Below are 20,242 nucleotides of genomic sequence, written 5' to 3' on the forward strand. Positions count from 1 at the left end.
TTTAAATATAATGTTACAAGCTATTTGTAACATTACAATAGTAACGTACCTGGAATTACTAGTGGGTCCTCGTAACCAGTGTGGGTGCAATAAAGTACGCGTTCCAGAAAAAGGTCTCTATATGCATTAAATCCTGACACTGCGGATTTATTGAAACAATAACAAAATGATAAGATTAATTAACGTACTCTACATTTTATCAGAAGTTCGAACTGTTGAAATTTACCAACTACATGCAATGCATACAGAGAACTTTTTCTGGGACGCGTACTTTATTGCACCCACACTGGTTACGAGGACCCACTAGTAATTCCAGGTACGTTAGTATTGTAATGTTACAAAGTTTGTTTCGTTTACTTATATTTTTCATGTTATACGGAATAAGTAAAAATTTTAAGTATCTGTCGATTTACAGACGAAGAAGCGTTTTGTAATACCGACTGGAACACAGAGAGATTATCTTCGATATCTTTAACCTCGAAGTAACTTAACGTTGATATCTTTAAAACGTAATAATTTGCAATCTGGTTCGTTCTGGTTTGTAACTTTTACAGAATTATGTAGAGGAAGGAATCCTGAAGGAAGGAATCCTGTCCTTGGGTGTCAAAAGGTATTCCTTGTCAAATGTAAAGAATTTAAGCTACTGCTTCCTAACGAGAAATATTATCTCTTAATGTTAAAAAAAAAGAGAGAGAGAGAGAGAGAGAGAGAGAAAGCGAAGGAAAAAATTAATTAGGTTCGTCAGGACATTGCGGGGAAAAGAAGCATATTTTTTGGCGTCAAATGTAGTGCTCGAAATGTTCAACTTTAAATTGTCGTATCTATTACAATATATGATCATTTTTATTAATATTCCCACTTTCGAGGGTAATGGACATTTAACACTAGATTGCCCAAGGAAGTCATTTTTTGACTGCTTTTTAATTTCAATTAGAAAAAAAATTATGTATATAATGATACAATTTCTTAGAATTTTGTGATTTTTTGTGCAACATATAAATGCGTTTATTAATAATTGTAGTTACCTCCTCCCCTCCTTCATATTGCCCAAAAGCAGTCGTTTTGACTGCTTGGGAAATTTAAAATAATCAAATGACTCTTATTATTGAATCGAGTAAATTTCTTACATGACCAGTTCGGCTCTGTATTGAAATAACATTTTTCATTTCTTTCGATTACCATTACATGATATCATACAAGTACATGATTAATTGTCGATTTGGGCGTATACTAGATAAGTTGCAGTTGCCCAATAAGCTAAAGTAGTACTTGTTCTTCGTATCTTTATGTTATTCGTATCTTAAATGTTTTTTATTGTTAATATTTACTAATAACCTGTTATATAAATGTAAATAATATAAAAAGATATTAAAAATTAATTTCAATCAGATTTCTTTACACATTAGTTATTCTTTTATAATGCAGTCATTTTCACTGCTTTTGGGCAATATAGGTATATACCAAGTTTCAGTCTTTCTAGTGTTAACAAGCAATAATAATTCACTGCACATCGATATGAGGAAATTAGGTTTTTGTCAAAAGGTCACTAAAATCTTCGATTCGGCCCACTGTGCGCCGCTCTGCCGCAATAATCTCGTCGATGCCCATAAATTCCGCGGCGAAACGGTCCGCCGGGCCGGCTATTATCTTCCCGCGGGCCTGAAAAATGCGATACGTGAGTAAAAATTAATACGATGCCGATGCCGGGCCGCGGCAGATAACGTGCCGCGGCGATTTCTCCCGGCTCCGCCGATCGTGTATTGCCCTATCGAGAAATAGGAACACGTATGATGGCATAATTTCTTTTTATCCCCCGCGGAATTACATTTCCAGCGGCCGGCCACGGTCCGAGACGGTCCTCATAAATTCGCTCGGCGAGCCTAATATTTCCCGGGAATCGTCCAATCGCGAGCCCGAATTGGATCCCCGCTTTACCACGTACACTAGGGCGTCATTAAAAGATACTGCCGAGCTGTAGAGATTTCATAACCTCTTAGCTGACCCGATCCTCCTCTTTTTAACGCCGATTTCGTACGCGGTCGATCGACGCACTGTGGGCCGGATCGAACTTTTTTTGACGAAAACCTGATTCTCTCGTATCGATGCCTAGACAATTTTTATTGATTATTAAATGAAAACTCTCGAAAATGAAAATACATGTAAGAGCGATCATAAATTGTTGTAGATACGACAATTTAATGTTGAATAGAGTTTGAATGTTACATTCGATGCAAAAAATTATGCTTCTCTTTCTCGTAATGTCCTCACGAACCTAATTAATCTTTTCCTGTGCTTTTTCTTTCAATATTAAGAGGAAATATTTCTCGTTAAGATGCAGTGCTTTAAATCAAGATTATTGTTTTCTATATATGAAAAATATAATGTTTAATTAAATATGATTTAAAATCGTTAAGCAATGAAACGCGCGTCCGCGACAATTCCCGCATCTTGCAATCGACATTGGCAATTTTTATCTCGCGTAAGAACCCGCCGACTGGCTTACGATTCTATGAAAACGCGTGCGAAACTCGCGGACGCGTTTCGCGGAACATTCCGCGGAGTTCGCAGCGACGTGTACGCTCGTCGTTCGCGGTCAAGAGGTTAAAAGTTCCGCGTCGTTCGACGCTCGAGACAAAGCAAAAAAAAAAAGAAAAGGGAGGAAGAAAAGAATAATACAACGACGGGTGGGATTTCATCAGGGCGGGTTGGAACGCGGCGATTAATATAAAGTAATGCGAAGGACTCATGGTAAGCGGACGCCGGAGTGCTGGATAAGACGCTTAGTCGCCGCTAAAATGACCCCGGTTCGAGTCCCCAGGCGGCGGGCGGGGTAATCCGTTTTTCATAGATTTTAATTTACGGCTGCTCTCCGGAATTCCGTTGGATAACGAGAGGGAGAACGTTGCCCGCGCGCGCGCGCGCGACTTCCTGAAAAAATACGAAATTAAAATTCCCGCGGAACAATGTCTCGCCTCGTCCGAATTTAGAAAGATAACAATGTAACGACCCGCCGTGTTCGCGGCTGGTTGATATCAACCGGAACAATGGGATCCCTGTAATTGGATGATCTGTGGAGGGTAGCATTCCCTTCGTTAACAGTTTCGCCGCCGCCGCCGCCGCCACAACAACCTCGAAAACTTCTCATAGAATTGCGGGATTTTATTTAATCAAGTTTAAATTGAGAAGTTCAGCCTCTCTTGAGCGTCGTGTTTGCGTTGTGTATGTACAGCGGCCCACAAAAGTGCTCGGTACGCCTTTTAAAACGCGATAAGATCACCAAGATTTTAAATATTATATTTTGTATAATAACTGTATGTAATAATATTATATTTTATGTAATAACTGCATGTAATAATATTATATTTTATATAATAACTTTATGTAATAATATTATATTTTATATAATAACTATATGTAATAGTATTATATAAAATATAATAACTGTACGTAATAATATTATATTTTATATAATAACTGTATGTAATATAGTATTATATTTTATATAATAACTGTATGTAATATAGTATTATATTATATATAATAACTATATGTAATAATATTATATTTTATATAATAACTATACGTAAAATAATACTATATTTCATATAATAACTATATAACTACTATATTTTATAAATAACTATTTTACTTTTCTTTTTTTAGATGATAGAGTCCCGTCTACTAGCCGATAATTGAAATGTTTCCTTTTTTAATTTTGCTATTACTTGCAACGACAAAAAATATAAAAATTTTTCGTTTTTTAACTTTTTTATCTGACTCTACAACGAAAATTTACAAAATGTCTTTCGTAGATCTCGGTAACTTCTATGCATCATGAAAATTTGATCGAAATCGGTCCACGTTGTTACGAGTTACAACTAATTAAAGATTGCGAAAATCGCAGTTTTATCACGATTTTAATAAAAAAAAAACTATAAGAAATCTGTTGTTTTTTCAACTATATCCTTTGCACTCGAAGCTATTTTACTTATATTTTAAGAGTCTTTTAGATATAAACAACTCTTATACTGTTACAATTATTTTGAAAAATAGTATAGCAATTTTTAGTGGCGCCTCAGAGTCGCCACCCAATTGCAAAGCGTTAATAATGCAGAATAATCCATAGCCTCAACATTCTCTCACTTTACGCATCCTAATAAAATTAAGAAGATATAATCAGTGCAAAAATGAACTTCCAAATCTCTGAGCAAACAATTCCGGCCACACACACACACCCGCGACATGCCGGTCAAAGCGTTGAACAACGTCGGCACTCTCAACGTCGCAATTGCCAACCCGATCGTTCGCCGAGTTCGCCCTCGCGTAACTAACGCAGCGCCGCGCGATTCTTCTTGCAGCCGAACGATCCGGAATTTCGTCGATTTAGCTTTTCTTGCGATCGAACGGGGGAAATAATACGCGCGACGGGAACCGTTTCTCGCGGGGACCACCACCGGCGACGGAGGTCATATTTACCGGACCAACTTCTCCCTAACCGGCGGCGGAGCCCCGCAAAAAGAATCCTCGGCGGTAGCATCGTTCCGACGGCAACAACGTCGCGACCTCGTTGCGATCGGCTCTCGCTCGAACCAACGTTTTCCGAAATCCTGAAGATAAATTCTGCGAGGCAGAAATGAGAAATCTGCCGGTTCGCAGACGAAGAGAAACGAGGGGCGGCGCAGGCAACGAGCGCAGGGCGCGGGCAAAGAAGGATGCGGGGAATTGCAAAGGCAGTCAACTCGAAAAGGCTCTATTAAGAGGCAGTCGCGCAGCCCCGGCCTGAGTTTGCTTAAAGTTTAAACGCGGGCTTCCCGGAGCCGCTACGGCTGATCGGTAGATTAAACCACCCTTCGAAATACGCTTGCACGACCGAGGCAAAGGAAGTAGAAGACATAATAGGCCCCTCTCCCCGGCCATGCTAATCTGCCGCGGTGATCAAAGATTTGCTTGTACGTTGATCCCTGGAAATTACGGTTTATAAGCGAGATGGAGAGAGGAGGCAGAGAGCCGGCAGAGAGGCCGGGGCTTAACTTTCTTCGTTCACGAAACGTTTTCCTATCCGACCGCCGCGCCGCGCCGCGCCGCATCGGGGAGAAAAGCCTCGGCTCTCTTCCTCTCCTCTCTCTCTCTCTCTTTCTCTCTTTCTCTCTTTTCGTTCTTCCTGACCCTCGCCAACGTCCCGCGCCCCGTGACTCTTTGTGCCCGGCCGTCGTTTAATTCCACTTATCGCGGCGACACGAACCCCGATACGTTTCAAGTCGTTCAGCGCCGGTTAAATGTTGGTACAAATTAAACGGTCGTTTGAACTTTCGTGGATTCGCGCGTTAATCCGAAAGATTACCGCCGAGGATTCTTTTTGCGGGGCTCCGCCGCCGGTTAGGGAGAAGTTGGCCCGGTAAATATGACCTCCGTCGCCGGTGGTGGTCCCCGCGAGGAACGGTTCCCGTTGCGCGTATTATTTCCCCCGTTCGATCGCGAGAAAAGCTAAATCGACGGAATTCCGGATCGTTCGGCTGCAAGAAGAATCGCGCGGCGCTGCGTTAGTTACGCGAGGGCGAACTCGGCGAACGATCGGGTTGGCAATTGCGACGTTGAGAGTGCCGACGTTGTTCAACGCTTTGACCGGCATGTCGCAGGTGTGTGTGTGTGTGGCCGGAATTGTTTGCTCAGAGATTTGGAAGTGCATTTTTGCACTGATTATACCTTCTTAATTTTATCAGGATGCGCAAAGTGAGAGAATGTTGAGGCTATGGATTATTCTGCATTATTAACGCTTTGCAATCGAGTGGCGACTCTGAGGCGCCACTAAAAATTGCTACACTATTTTTCGAAACAATTGTAACAGTATAACAGTCGTTTATATCTAAAAGACTCTTAAAATTGCAAGTTTTGTACTTGCCAATAGGCTTTCATACGCATGAATCGCTATGAATCGTATAAAATAGAAACACTGTAGATCAGAGAATATGTTTAAAATATAAGTAAAATAGCTTCGAGTGCAATGGATTAACTCTTTGAATAGCACGATTCACTAGTATCAGTCTCATGTCACCTGGGTGACGGCAATTTTTATAACTTTTCATTCATAACTACTGTACGAAAGTGGCCCGAACGTCGTAGCAACAAAGGAAACGAATTCTTGCATTTTATGGGCACGAAAAGACAATAGACTTTCGCGAATAAACGGTCCTGGCTTATACGTTGAGATATACAGTGGCCCATAAAAGTATTCGTACGTCCGCTGACGTTTTGTCCGCGAAATCATCGCCGGTGTTCGGTTCCGCGCAACTCTCGCCGATCGGTTCTTGTCGGCTTCCACGGAAAGACATCATGCGACGGGAAGGCAACAACGGCGAGTGGCCGCGTTTACGACGGAGCGGCAGCGCGAGTTCAATTATTTTCTGCTCGGCGAAGCGCGTCGACCGTCGCGTCGCCGCGGAAGAACGGAAACAAAACACGAGCGGGGCCTTCTCCCGCGGCGCCGCCGATTTCTCGCTACGTTTCGCGCTCATTCTCGTCGAACAGCTTCGCATTCCGATCGAATCCCGGGGCGCTCTGTCTGTTTCGAGCATGGCGGTATTTTGCTGGTTCGAAAACACGCTCCTGTATCGAAAAGTGGCCGTCGACGGGGGCTGGTAAGAGCCTCGAAAGATGGCCGTCGACAGTGGCCGGCGAGAGCCTCGAAAGATGGCCGTCGACAGTCGCCGACAAGAGTTTTGAAAAGTGGCTGTGAACAGTGGCCGGTAAGAGGCTTGAAAGATGGCCATCAACAGTGGTCGGCGAGAGCCTTGAAAGATGGCCGTCGACAGTCGCCGGCAATAGTTTCGAAAAGTGGTCGTCAACAGAGATCGGTAAGAGCCTTGAGAGATGGCCGTCAACAGTGGCCACTAAGAGCCTTGAAAGATGGCCGTCGAGAGAGTTTTGGGAGTCGCCGGCAAGAGTTTTGGAAAGTGGCTGTAAACAATGGCCGGCAAGAACCTTGAAAGATGGTCGTCGACAGTCGCCGGCAAGAGTTTTGGAAAGTGGCTGTAAACAATGGCCGGTAAGATGCTTGAAAAGTGGCCGTCAACAGTGGCCGGCAAGAGCCTTGAGCGAGAGTTCAAAAAAATAGCTATACTCATCATTCGCTGGCGCACTATAAGACACGGCCCGCCGGGAAGCGGTGAAAAGTCATCATCAAATTTGGAAAGAGACTATGCAGAAAACGACAACGTTACTTTCTTCTGCAAGCTATTTCATTTAAGAACATCATATTAGAAATAAATGTTTCAAAACGAAAGTCTTGTCATGACCCTCCGAATTGCCTTCGAATCTTGTCATGATCCTCCGAATTGCCTTCGATTCGTATTATGACCCTCCAAATTGTCTTCGAATCGTGTCAGGTGGCCTGCGAATTGCCTCCGAATCGTGTCAGGTGGCCTGCGAATTGCCTCCGAATCGTGGCAAAAGATTAGAAATAAAAGCTGCCATTTTTTACCAACTGCCCCGAGTTTCTCTAAAAACGAGCCGCGTGGCCCGAAGAATCGCGACTTAGTATTCTCAGATTTGCCGGTTTCAATTCCGACCTTCGACCATTTCTCGGAGAAATTGCTGTACATAGAACACTCGATGAACGGCTCCACTCGTTCCAGATGAATCGGCTATGTCTGCAATCGAAGGTGATAAATATCGGAGCTACTTTCTGCAACACGTGTCACCGAAACCCGGCACTACGAACGGTGGCAATAAAAATGGTGAGACAAGCGACGTGACCTCAGCTCATGGATCACCGTCGTAGAAGGGTAAGAAGAGGGAGTGGGCCACGCGAGACCAGCAGTCGGTGATTTGCTTATCGCGTGAACGCCAGGACTTTCGGGGGATGGAAAGTCGCCACCCCGGAAACAGGGCAGCAGGAGTGCCATCGTGTGTCCCGGTAGTTTCATCCGCGAAAGTTCGTGTTGGCATTTCACCGGAAGAATTCTTCCATCCGAGGGACGGGTCCGAGCGGAATAATTCGTTCACCTGCGAATTGGCCAGCAACGGACGAGCGTGGCCGGACAAACATTTAAACCGCAGTTCGAAACTAATCAGACGGCGCTCAACTATTTCGGAGCGGGACATTTCTCCTCGCAGCGGGCTCCTGCTAACAGGGAATTGCGGTCGCAGCTTGTTGCCGGTTTACCGGTTAATCGAATACAATAATAGATTCGATCGGACCGCGCTCTCTCCTACGCGCCCCAAAAATCTCGGGAACAATAGCGCTGGAACTGCGATTCTATTGGGTTGGCAACTAAGCAATTGCCGATTTGTTCAATGAAATAAAAATTTTTTTTACTTGGAATGAAGTTTAGTCTGTAATGTATTTTCCAATTTGTTCGATGACCTTTTGCCATCTCTCTGACAACTTGAAAATTCCACGCTCGTAGAAAGTCTGATCCTTTTCGGCCAAAAACTGAGTTAAGTGAGATTTTACAGCGTCATTATCGTTAAAAGTTTTACCACGAAGGGAGTTGTCCAGGGATCGAAATAAGTGGTAATCCGATGGCGCGAGATCAGGGCTGTATGGTGGGTGTAACATCAATTCCCAAGCAATATCCATCAATTTTTGCCGAGTGGACAAAGACGTGTGCGGCCTAGCATTGTCCTGCTGGAAAATGACACCTTTACGATCGACCAATTCTGGTCGCTTTTCCTTGACCGCTGCATTCAATTTGTCCAGCTGCTAACATTCGCGGATAATAAAAAATAACATAATAATAATAATAATAATTTTATAATATAACATTTACGGATATCATGAAAATGGGAGTGAGAGACATCTATAACTGAAATCGGCAATTACTTAGTTGCCAACCCAATATTAGATTGGAAATGTCGGATTTTCTTTGCATGCGAACGTTTGTCACGCTGTTTTCGTTATGCTTTTGTTTCTGGCATAACCTCGTTTACAGTCGTACCGTCCACTGCCAGAGTCGCGTTTCAACAAAGAAGATTTTCTCAAAAGTGTTCCATTTTGTTATTTGTTTCGAATTTCGCAAGGATACGAATTCAACCGATATTCGTGTAATTTTTTCATACGAATATAAACTTGGTAATAATGCTGCAAAAGCTGCACGTAATATAAACCAGGCGTTCGGGGAGAATACTGTCAACGATCGAAAAGTGCAGCGTTGCTTTGAAAATTTTCGGTCTGCTGATTTTTCCCTAGAAAATGAACCGCGCGGAGGACCCAAAACATCTGTGAAAAATGATGCTCCGAAAGCATCGGTGGAAACGAATGTGACCGGAGTAATTCGCTACTCGTTCCTTCGAACTGGCGAGACAATTACAGCCGAAAAGTGCTGTCAGTACATCGACGAGATGCATGAAAAATTGAAAATTATACGCCCATCGCTTGTTAATCGGCGTGGCCCGATACTTCTCCGCGACAACGCTCGGCCGCGTACGTCGTGCAAAACAATTGCGAAATGAAATGAATTAAAATATGAAATTTTGCAGCGCCCAGCTTATTCGCCGGATCTTTCGCCAACCGACTTTCATTGTTTTAAGCATTTAGAACAGTTTTTACGGGCTAAACAGCGTGAAAATGAAGACAGCCTGAAAAATTCCACATCAGAGTTTATTGATTCTAAAGATCGGAATTTCTTTAATACGTTGAATGCCACGGGGGTCACCGGTGACCGGCACTTAACTTGGCGGTGACGCCATGGGTGCCACCGGCGTGCCCAAATTGATAGAAATATATATAATTTAAAAGAAATGTCAATATCTAAAATTTTCTATTATTACCATCGTCCATTCAAACAGTGACCCCTGTCGCAATTAACATGTCAAACATGGTTATACACTGTAACTTATCTATTGCAGATAATATTTCAACATTATATGTATCACGTAAAAGAAAATTCATCGTGGCGCCACGGACAATTTCTGTCAAACCGGCGTGGCATTCAACGTGTTAAAACAGGCACCTAAGCACTAAAAGTCTCTTTGGGAATCGAGAATCGTTTGTATCGAAGCAAATGGAGCGTATTTCGATGAAATAAACAGCTCTTGAAAAAAGATATGCAGTTTTATAGAGGAAACGAGAAATCGATAGAACTCGAAAAATATATATTTACTCAACGAAAACACTGGGAAGATTTTTCCGATATTCCTACCGGTGTTGGTTCTTTTCGCCTAAATCGATTTATTTTGTTCAAAATCCAACGAGCCGAATCCAAAGCGCGCGGCTCTACCTTAACACTTTTAACGAACGGGTCACGTAACTTGACGTTTTTCCATTGTGTCTTCCTAGGACGGGGGCCACGTAGATTTACGTTTTCGCTTGAATTTTTACTGCGCTGCGTTAGTTTTTCATTCTCACGCGTAAGAAATGCTACACACGTAAATGAATAACATTGTGAAATTTTTATCAAAAATACTGTTTGCTTTAATGAAACTGCAACGCTTTAAAACCAGTGGCAGCGCTTTAAAACCGGTGCCCGGGAACCGAGAAAGACAGTGAAAAAACAACCCGTCTGTTAAGTGATAAAATGTTACAAGCCTTTACGCAATCGCTGTCCGAATGAAGTAGGGTGGTTGCCCCAGTTACCGTGCCTGTCCCAATTTCAGTGCACAGAAAATTCGCAAAGGATTTAACGTCGCACAGAAAAAGAAAAGTTTTATGTACAAATCGATGATCTATATTTCTCTACTATGTTCGCCTATCAACACGCAAGTTTCGGGGAGAGGCATTACATTTTTCACGTGTTAAAATGCAGGAAACATTTTTTAAGTGATGCTACAGCAGTTTCCAGGAATTTAAGTAGAACGTTTTGTCAAAAATTGTAAGGAACGCTTGCTGAAGATTTTTCTTATAAATTAACTATTAACGTGATTCACGTCGCACAAATCGCATAATATATGAGATTTTAGAGCATGTCCGTATTTTCGTGCTCTCTTTTATTACACCGCGCAATCGAATCTAACCATATTCTCTTTCGAAACAATCGAAAAAACGTCCATAAAATATGCACACGGAAACATGGAAAGAAAATACGAGGCGCGGAATTATACGCGGAGCTCTTGGAACGGCACAGAATTCAGGACGGAAACATCTCTTTTTATTTAATTAAAAATGTTATTAAATTACTAATTTTTATCACGTAGAAAGATATGTTCGTAAACAAAAATTCCTGGAAAATCGAAATATATTTTTAGTGAATTGTATGAAAATTATATTATATTATATTATTGTATATATGTATAATATAATATAATATAATATAATATAATATAATATAATATAATATAATATAATATAATATAATATAATATAATATAATATAATATAATATAATATAATATAATATAATATAATATAATATAATATAATATAATATAATATAATATAATATAATATAATATAATATAATATAATATAATATAATATAATATAATATAATATAATGTAATGTAATACAATGTAATATAATGTAATACAATGTAATACAATGTAATATAATGTAATACAATGTAATACAATGTAATACAATATAATACAATGTAGTACAATAAAGTACAATGAAGTACAATGCAATGCAATGTAACGCAATGTAATGCAATGTAGTACAATGTAATGCAATGTAATGCAACGTAATGCAACGTAATGCAGTGTAATGCAAGGAAATGCAATGTAATGCAATGTAATACAGTGTAATACAATGTAGTACAATGTAATACAATGTAATGCAATGCAATGCAATGTAATGCAATGTAAGATAATGTAAGACAATGTAATACAATGTAATGCAATGTAATGCAAGGAAATACAATGTAATGCAATGTAATGCAATGTAATGCAATGTAATGCAATGTAAGACAATGTAATGCAATGTAATACAATGTAATACAATGCAATACAATGTAATACAATGTAATACAATGTAATGCAATGTAATATAATGTAATGCAATGTAATACAATGTAATGCAATGTAATGCAATGTAATGCAATGTAACACAATGTGATACAATGTAATACGATATAATACAATATAATATATATTATATCATTCTATATAAATTACATTCGATGACAGTTCCAGCAGAGCAGAAATTGGCTGACGAGCACAGTAACTGGGCCATCTACTCTAGTAGCCTAAGACGTTTCACGGGTTGAAATCGCGTCCCCAAAAATTCGTCCGTGGACCGAGAGAAGCGGAAGCACCGTGGAATCCGGAGGACACCGCGTTGTCTCCGGGAGCCGTCGGCAGCCCCGGCCATTACAGCAACATTACACACATTTTCCATCGCGAAATTCCATTTTTACTCGCGAAAAATATGAAAAGCACCGACGAATTCCATTCCGTCGTCGTTCTGTCGCTCGGTCGCTCGGTCGCTCCATCGTCGGCTCCGTCGTCGCTCCGTTGCCCCCGCCTCGGTCGCATGCGGCAAACGCGGCGCGGGTTGCCGGCGGGACCCGCATTTTTATCTCGTTCCTTTTATCCCACTACCCGCCCACGTTCTACGCTCGGCTCGTCTCCGCTCGCTCGAGCCATTCGACGACCGAGTCCCGGCACGTAGAAAAGCCGTCCGTCGACAGACATCTGCGAACGCCGATGCTCTCGCGAACGACGCCGCGCGACTCTCTGCACGACGACGCCACGTCTCGTCCCGCGTCGTCCCGGAACGGCGGTTTTACAGTCACGGCGACGCGTTTTCTTAACCCGGCCTCTCGGCTCGAACACAAGCCGCCTCGGGCGTTGTCCTGCGGCGTATTCGAATTTCCAAACGTCCGGGCTCTCCGCGTCTTCGGGGAGTCGTTCGCCGGCGCCGTATCGCCGATGCCCCGCGGCCATGGCTATCTGCGAAACTTTCTCTCGGTTCGCCGACTTTCCACCTCGCCTCTCCGCGTCTCTCCTCGCCTCGTCACGCCTCGCCGCTGCCAGCTCTCGTCCGGTCTACTCTGGTCCCTCGGCCGGGCCAAGGGCCGATCCGATAGAGGGAGGATCAGGGATCTAAACGCGGATGCAAGGGGAGTGGACGGAATTCAGTTTACACGGGAATTTTCTCCGGCGAGCTGCTTCATTGTTACCTGCGGACGATGCTCGAACTTGTACACCGACTGCCGAAACTATGGCCGAATTTATCGCGCGCGTATGACGCCATCAATCCGTCGAAATGACGGGTCGCTGTGATTTTTTAATTTACGATTATTTAGATTATAAAGATTGTAAAGATACATCTGTATTTATTTCGTACGTGCGTTATTTGCGGTAAATATTATATTAATGCTGGTTGAAGATCAGAGTAAATGTCTTATTGTTACAGTATTTATTTATTTATTTATTTATTTATTTATTTAATCCTCGGCTTTCGGCATTGGATGAGGTCCGACTTGTACAATTTCGTTATATAATTACAGTCTATGCTAAATTGTTTATACTCTTTAAATAACAATAGTAGTGAAATGCAATTTTCGATGGAAATTATCAAGGTCTAACTATACTTAAACATACTCTTTGGCCTGACATTCTTAATCACTTAGCTGCGTCGGTCTATTTTTCAGATCAATCTTGTATGCGTTTGATCGATCACACTGGGTGCAGTTTCTTCTGGTAGGTTGTTCTAGAATTGTTCTAAAATGTGGGAAATTTATGATGACGTTTCGCAAGCATTTTAACCTAAATCGAAGGAGAAGTATGTTTGTTGTAAAATGACATAAATCGTAGAAGTGCTTTTTGTTGTTAAATGTAAAATTGTCATTTCCTTATGACGTGTATACACGTCGTTCACAGCTAAGAGGTTAAATTAAGTGCATATACAGGTTATCTATAATTATGTTAACACTCGGAAAAGGGTGATTCCTTAGGTCATTTGGAGAAACTTTTTCCTCAGCGAGAATGCAATCCGCGGCTTCGTTTACGAGTTATTAACGAAAAACAGTGACCAATGAGAGGCGAGCACGGCCGTCGCTCCGCGCTTGCGACCAACGTCGCGTCGCGCTGCACGTCTGATGCTGTGGGAGTGGTCACGAGGGCGGGACGTCAGCCGTAAGCGATCTCTCATTGGTCAGTGTTTTTCGTTAATAACTCCTAAACAAAGCCGCGGATTGCATTTTCGTTGAGGAAAAAGTTATTTCAAATTACCTCAAGAATCGCCCCTTTCCAGGATATATATATATATATATATAGTTATTAATAATAAATAAACCCTATTATTGTAAAATAACTTTGACACAATAATGGAATATCTTGTACATGTATATCGCAATATTCCAGTATTCTATTATTCTATTCTAAATGGGAACATGTCTCTTTCTCCTTTTCCTTCCCTTCCTCCCGCAACCTGTTTGTTTCAAGTTCATCTTCATCATCCTTCTTTTTCCTTCTTTCTCTTTCCCGCTCTACCCATTTCATTGCTTCGGGTGCTAAAAATTCGCATTCGATTAATGACGGATCAATCGAGAAAGCGAACCTTTTCACATCCGTCGCTTCGTACACTGGAAACATTAAGTCAACTTTCGATGCACAGTAATTTCTCCCTAATTCGCACCCAGATCCCGCACAAAAATAGTTGTTGCCAATCGGTAACTATAAGAACGTACATCCTCTTCCCAAATTGTCCACTTCTGCGCACAATATCATCGCAAATTAGTCAAAAAATTACTGTATCGAGCATAGCCATGCATATCCCATAGCAGGGAAAAGTCAGCAAAAACGAATAAATACATGGAGAGAGAGAGAGAGAGAGAGAGAGAGAGAGAGAGAGAGAGAGCGAGAGAGAGACAGAGACAGAGAGAGTATGAGAGAGACAGAGAGAGAGAGCGAGAGAGACAGACAGACAGAGAGAGTGAGAGAGACAGAGAGAGCGAGAGAGACAGAGAGAGAGAGAGAGCGAGCGAGTCAGACAGACAGAGAGAGAGCGAGAGAGACAGAGAGAGGCGAGAGAGACAAACAGACAGAGAGAGAGAGAGCGAGAGAGACAGAGAGAGAGCGAGAGAGACAGACAGAGAGAGACAGAGAGAGAGAGCGAGAGAGACAGACAGACAGAGAAACAGAGAAAGAGAAATCCGTTGCGCCATCGGAGAGGAAAATGAGTCGCGTCATCGCGATACCATGGGCCCATGGAACCACTCGGTAACTAGTTTCGGTAATCGGAGGATAACGAAAGAAGAGTCGCGCGGTAACCGCGGTACACATCGGCAGTGAAATGTTTGGAAACAGAGATCGATTCGCCGTAGTTTGGTGAGTAATATCGTTGGAATTTGTTGATCCGTGGCACAACACACGGCTCGGTCTCCGACGAGAGCCGGGGCCCTCGATTCGAAACTTCGAAGCGTGTCTGTTGACGTCGACGCCGGCAAATCAACCGGATACGTATCCGGCGTGTCCGGGAAAGGGGCGTGACACGGCGTCGTCGGAGGGTTCCGCCAGTAGATACAGCCAGTTATAGTCAGACGCAAGGAGCGCGCGCGGGACACGAGTTATTCGGCGCGGACAACTCATAACTTCCACGCCGGCGATATGAAGCCCGGGCTCGGGCTCGCCGGGCGCTCGGAGGGCGACGAAATGGAGCAGCCAGGGTTACTGGATCGAGAAGAACCGGACTTGAAGGGTGCTTTCTGAATTACATACGGACGAGCGGACTCGGCTCTCTCTTTCTCTCTCTCCGCCGTCGCCGCCTTCTCGCTCGGCTTCCCTCGGTCTCGCTCGGCTCCGCTCACTCCTCGGCTCCCTCGCGGACCTCGTTCCGTTTTATTTTCCGTCCGACGAGCGACTCCCGAGGTGTATTACAAGCCGAAGGAGCGGGCGGACGAGGAGGACAACGGGAGAAATGGAAAAACGGAGACAAGGCTGACGGCGACGGATAAGCGGGGAGGGGGGCAACTTCGGCGCGGGATATGAGCGCACGTCGGATACGCTGGCCGGAGACTGCCGGGAAAACAAGCGAGTCGATCGTCGCCGTTCCGATGATAAACGGGGACGGTACACGTGTCGTACAGGCCGCCCTCTTCCTCGCGCGCTAATATCGTAAAAGTGCACCTGACCGAGGCGGCACGTTAGATTATTCACTGGACCGCCTCGAGAGCCGGTCCGTGTTCGGCTTCGCCGGAACGATCCTGGCATATAGCAGGCTTCGCTGTGCACACAACCGATCCCGCGGAAACGTGTCAACAGCCGCGGTCCTGGTTTACGGCGACGGCAAGGATTCGTTCTTTGGCGGTGGATGAATATGCGGCGTTCTTCGAGGGAGAGGAGAGGAGAGCGTTTCGTCCGGGACCGGTTAGAGGATTCATCGGTAAGATTATTCTTGGGCCTGGGATGGCAGAAGGACAGACATCGCAGTAATGGGTGCAGAGTACAAAATATAGAGAAAACTGTGCGCCAAATACTGCGGGTGACTAGTAGGATGGAATGATGATGCAAATCTAGGTCGATTTTCTGTGAAAGTAACGATTACTTAATTCTAAAAATAACACTGAAATGGGTAGTTTCTTGTTAATTAGCAAAATATAAATGCCTTTTGCCTTTCGAATCTGCGAATCTCTCTCTCTCTCTCTCTCTCTCTCTATATATATATATAATGTATAAGGTGGTCCATGAATGAATTTATTTCGTCAGATGAGATGGTACAATAAAAGAAAAAATTATTGCATCTAAAAGCATTGCTGAAATAAACAATTTGTTATTTATTACCAAAATATAAATGCTTCGGAATATCAAAAGTCAATAAATGAATTAAAATTGCGATTGCTGTTACTTACGTCTCATAAATTAATCAATATTGAACATATACAAACCTAGAAAATGCAATTTAAGAGGAAGAAAAAATTGTGATATTGCATATTACGATATATACCAAAATATTCATACGTGTTTCAATATCTTCGGTTCATCGAAAAACCTCTATAGATAATTTTGACCGTCTTAAAAAATGTATGGCTGAAATATAAAATTATAAAGACAAAAAGAATTTAGTAATATAGTACTATTTATATAATACTATATATATATATAGTACTGTACTATTATATTACTATAGTACTATATAATATATATAGTACTATATACTATTATATTATTATAGTACTATACTATTTATATATAATATAGTACTATTTAGTAACATATATACTTTTACTTTATTCGAGTCATTGAAAGAAACAAGTTTTATTTCGCACAAAGAGTCCGCAGTCTATCGCAAACAATTTCCCAAAATATGAAACTTCAGAAATCGAATTTTCGACACGATCAACCGCGGTTTCCAGCACACTATCCACCATAAACTAAGGAACATAAGCCAAGGGAACCGAGTCGATCGTTCCTCGAAATTCCGCGGTGCAAGCAATCAACGGCCACAAATCCACTAAAAAAAAAAGAGAAAAAAGAAACGCGAACGCGGTGCAGATGAGCGGAACAAGTAGAACGCGAGTCCCTTGTCCAGGCAACCAGATTACAACACGATATTGATTTCACAAGTGGAGCAACGGCATCATATCGAGGCAAGGCATGCAGCATCATCGAAGACCGAATAACCGAATAAGTGAAACAGGTCGGCCACCGGTCAGACGGCCGAGCGGCAGACGAGGATCGCGAAGCGTTCTCCGTTGTTTTCGATCGGCTGCCGCGGCTGTCGCGACATTCCGCCGCGATGCCCGCCGATAAAAACCGGGACACGTTGTACGTGACTTATTCAGGCAGCAGGAATCGGATGGCATGTCGCGTAACGAGCAGCGGCGGTTCCTGGCACGAAACGTGTCCCTGGTCGCGCGCGCGCGCGGCCCGTTTGTTTTCCCCGAGTATATTGAAAACAGAAGAGCCACTTCGTCCCAGGTATCGCGTCCGATCCGGCGACGAGCAAGTGGATCGAGAACATCCATCGCCGGCCCCGGACCTTGCAAATATTTTTCGTTACCTCGGCGAGACCACTTCGGATATGATCCCGCTGAAAGCCCGCGCGCCGGATCCCTTTTCAAACAATCCGGGCAAGCCTCGGGACCCGCCGTATCGCCGGATTCCGGTGGTGTTGGTGGCCTGCGCGGCGCCCGTAATACAGGGTGGGGCGATAATTATCAGCGCCTCAGAGATATCTTCGAAACTATAAGTTTCACAGGAATATTTGTTGAAATGAAATTGCACTGTACGAAAGGGGCTATTCGGTGGCGATGATAGTTTTTTTGCAGGTGGAGGTACTTAGGACATTTGAAGGTTACCTTTATTTTTTTAAACGGATCGGTCTGTTTTCGCTTCGGTATTATGATAGAGGATATTAAAACGAGTTCAATGACCTGTTACATAAGGTTACTGAATGTCATAGAGAGTAGAGAAAGACGATACATTAATGTCTCCCTAATTGACAATTAGAGAGACATTACTGTATTACAGTAGAACAATTAGAGAGACATTACTGTATTACAGTAGTACAATTAAAGAGACACATTACTGTATTACAGTAGTACAATGAGAGAGGTATTACTGTAATATAGTAATGTCTCCCTAATTGTACTACTGCAATACAGTAATGTGTCTCTTTAATTGACGCTCAGATTGTCCACAAAAATGGACAATTTGAGCCTCGTAGCTCAATTTTCATAGTTCTTGACAATTCGTAACTATGAAAATGAACCACAAGGCTCGAATAATCGTATCTCCTCTCCCTAAATTGTCCATTTTGGTGCACAATCTTAGCGTCAATTAGGGAGACATTAATGTATCGCCTTTCTCTACTCTCTATGACCTTGAGTAACCTTATGTAATAGGTCATTGAACTCGTCTTAATATCCTCTATCATGATGCCGAAGCAAAAACAGACCGATCCATTTAAAAAAATGGAGGTGACCTTCAAATGTTCGAAGTAGCCCCATCTGCAAAAGAACAATTATCGCCACCGGATGGTCCCCTTCGTACAGTGCAATTTTCTTTCAGCAAATATTTCCGTGAAACTAATAGTTTCGAAGATATCTCTGAGGTGTTAATATCTGTTGCCCCACCCTGTATATCCGGCACGCGGCCAATGGAAATTCGCCGCGGGGGACCGCCTCTTCCGCGGCAACTTTCATATACGCCGGCCACTTTCTAAGCAATAAACCTGACGAGCACCGTTGTTTCCCCCCCGTCCCTCCGCCCTCCGGCCGCGTAGCCGTTTAAACGGGATTTCGTTGCGGCCCTTTCCTTCCCTTTTCTCCGCCGGAAGCCGGCCGCAATTTTTGAATTGAACTTTCGCCCGGGGATCCGCTGGATCTCCATACGAATCTTCGAAGTTGGAGTTCGCGGATTTCCAGGCTCGTTTCCCGCCGCGGAATCGCGTCCCCTCCCTGCGCAACCGCCGCGCGTACGCACGCCGAACAAAAGTATTTCTCTGCTGCACCGATTTCGGGGAACGGTTGCACGACGGCGGCGGTTGCCGAGGCGGCCGCACGAAAGCCGCGGATATTTTCCAAAGAGCGGCAATTTCCGCGTCCAGCGGCCGCGATACAATCGCGCTAGGGTTAATGAGCTCGTTAATTTCGCGGCTCCGCGCCGGATCTGGGCCGGCCATTAAAATCCTAACGAATCTCTCGAGCGGAATTCGCGAGGAACAAAGCCGCGCCGCGGCGATTGTTTCCATAAAACCGGCTGGATCTGATACATGCGGCCAGCCGCACATACAGAGAAAGATAGATAGATAGAGAGAGAGAGAGAGAGAGAGAGAGGGAGAGAGGGAGATAGAGGGGGGACACTGGGCTGCCACGTTACAGGGTTGTGTATTGCGGTGAAACGCAGAGACCGAGGCCTCTCGGACCGCGCGCCTTGTCAACGGGACGGCGAATAAAGACGGGACCGCGGCGACACGTTCGCCGGCAGTTAATTAAATTTTCTGACACGTCCGCGCACCTTTGACCGGTCGCAATTAAAACTTATAGCTCGGTCGAAAGTTTCCGAACGGGCGGCCGCGCCCCGGATGATCCCCTTGCTCGCCAGCCACCAGGGAAATTAATTGGTTCCACCGTGGCGGCCCGGCCCGACTCGGCCCGGCCCGACCGCAGATACCGGTAATAGCTTCCCGCTGGTGTTTTCTTGGCGATGCCGTGGCCGTGACACCCGCGATCGAGCGCACGCCCCCGCGGCCTGTTACAACGACGACAAGACGTTCCGGGGATCAACGCGTCCGCCAGAACCCGAGAGTTATTGGCATCGAGTGCCCGGTGTAATGCGGCTTATCTGCCGCGACCCGAAGCCCGCCGGGTTCTTGGGAGACGCACATACATATAAACGCATACACAGACACACAGACAGCCC

The sequence above is a fragment of the Megalopta genalis genome, chromosome 3, assembly GCF_051020955.1.
Source record: "Megalopta genalis isolate 19385.01 chromosome 3, iyMegGena1_principal, whole genome shotgun sequence".
Taxonomy (NCBI): Eukaryota; Metazoa; Arthropoda; class Insecta; order Hymenoptera; family Halictidae; genus Megalopta; species Megalopta genalis.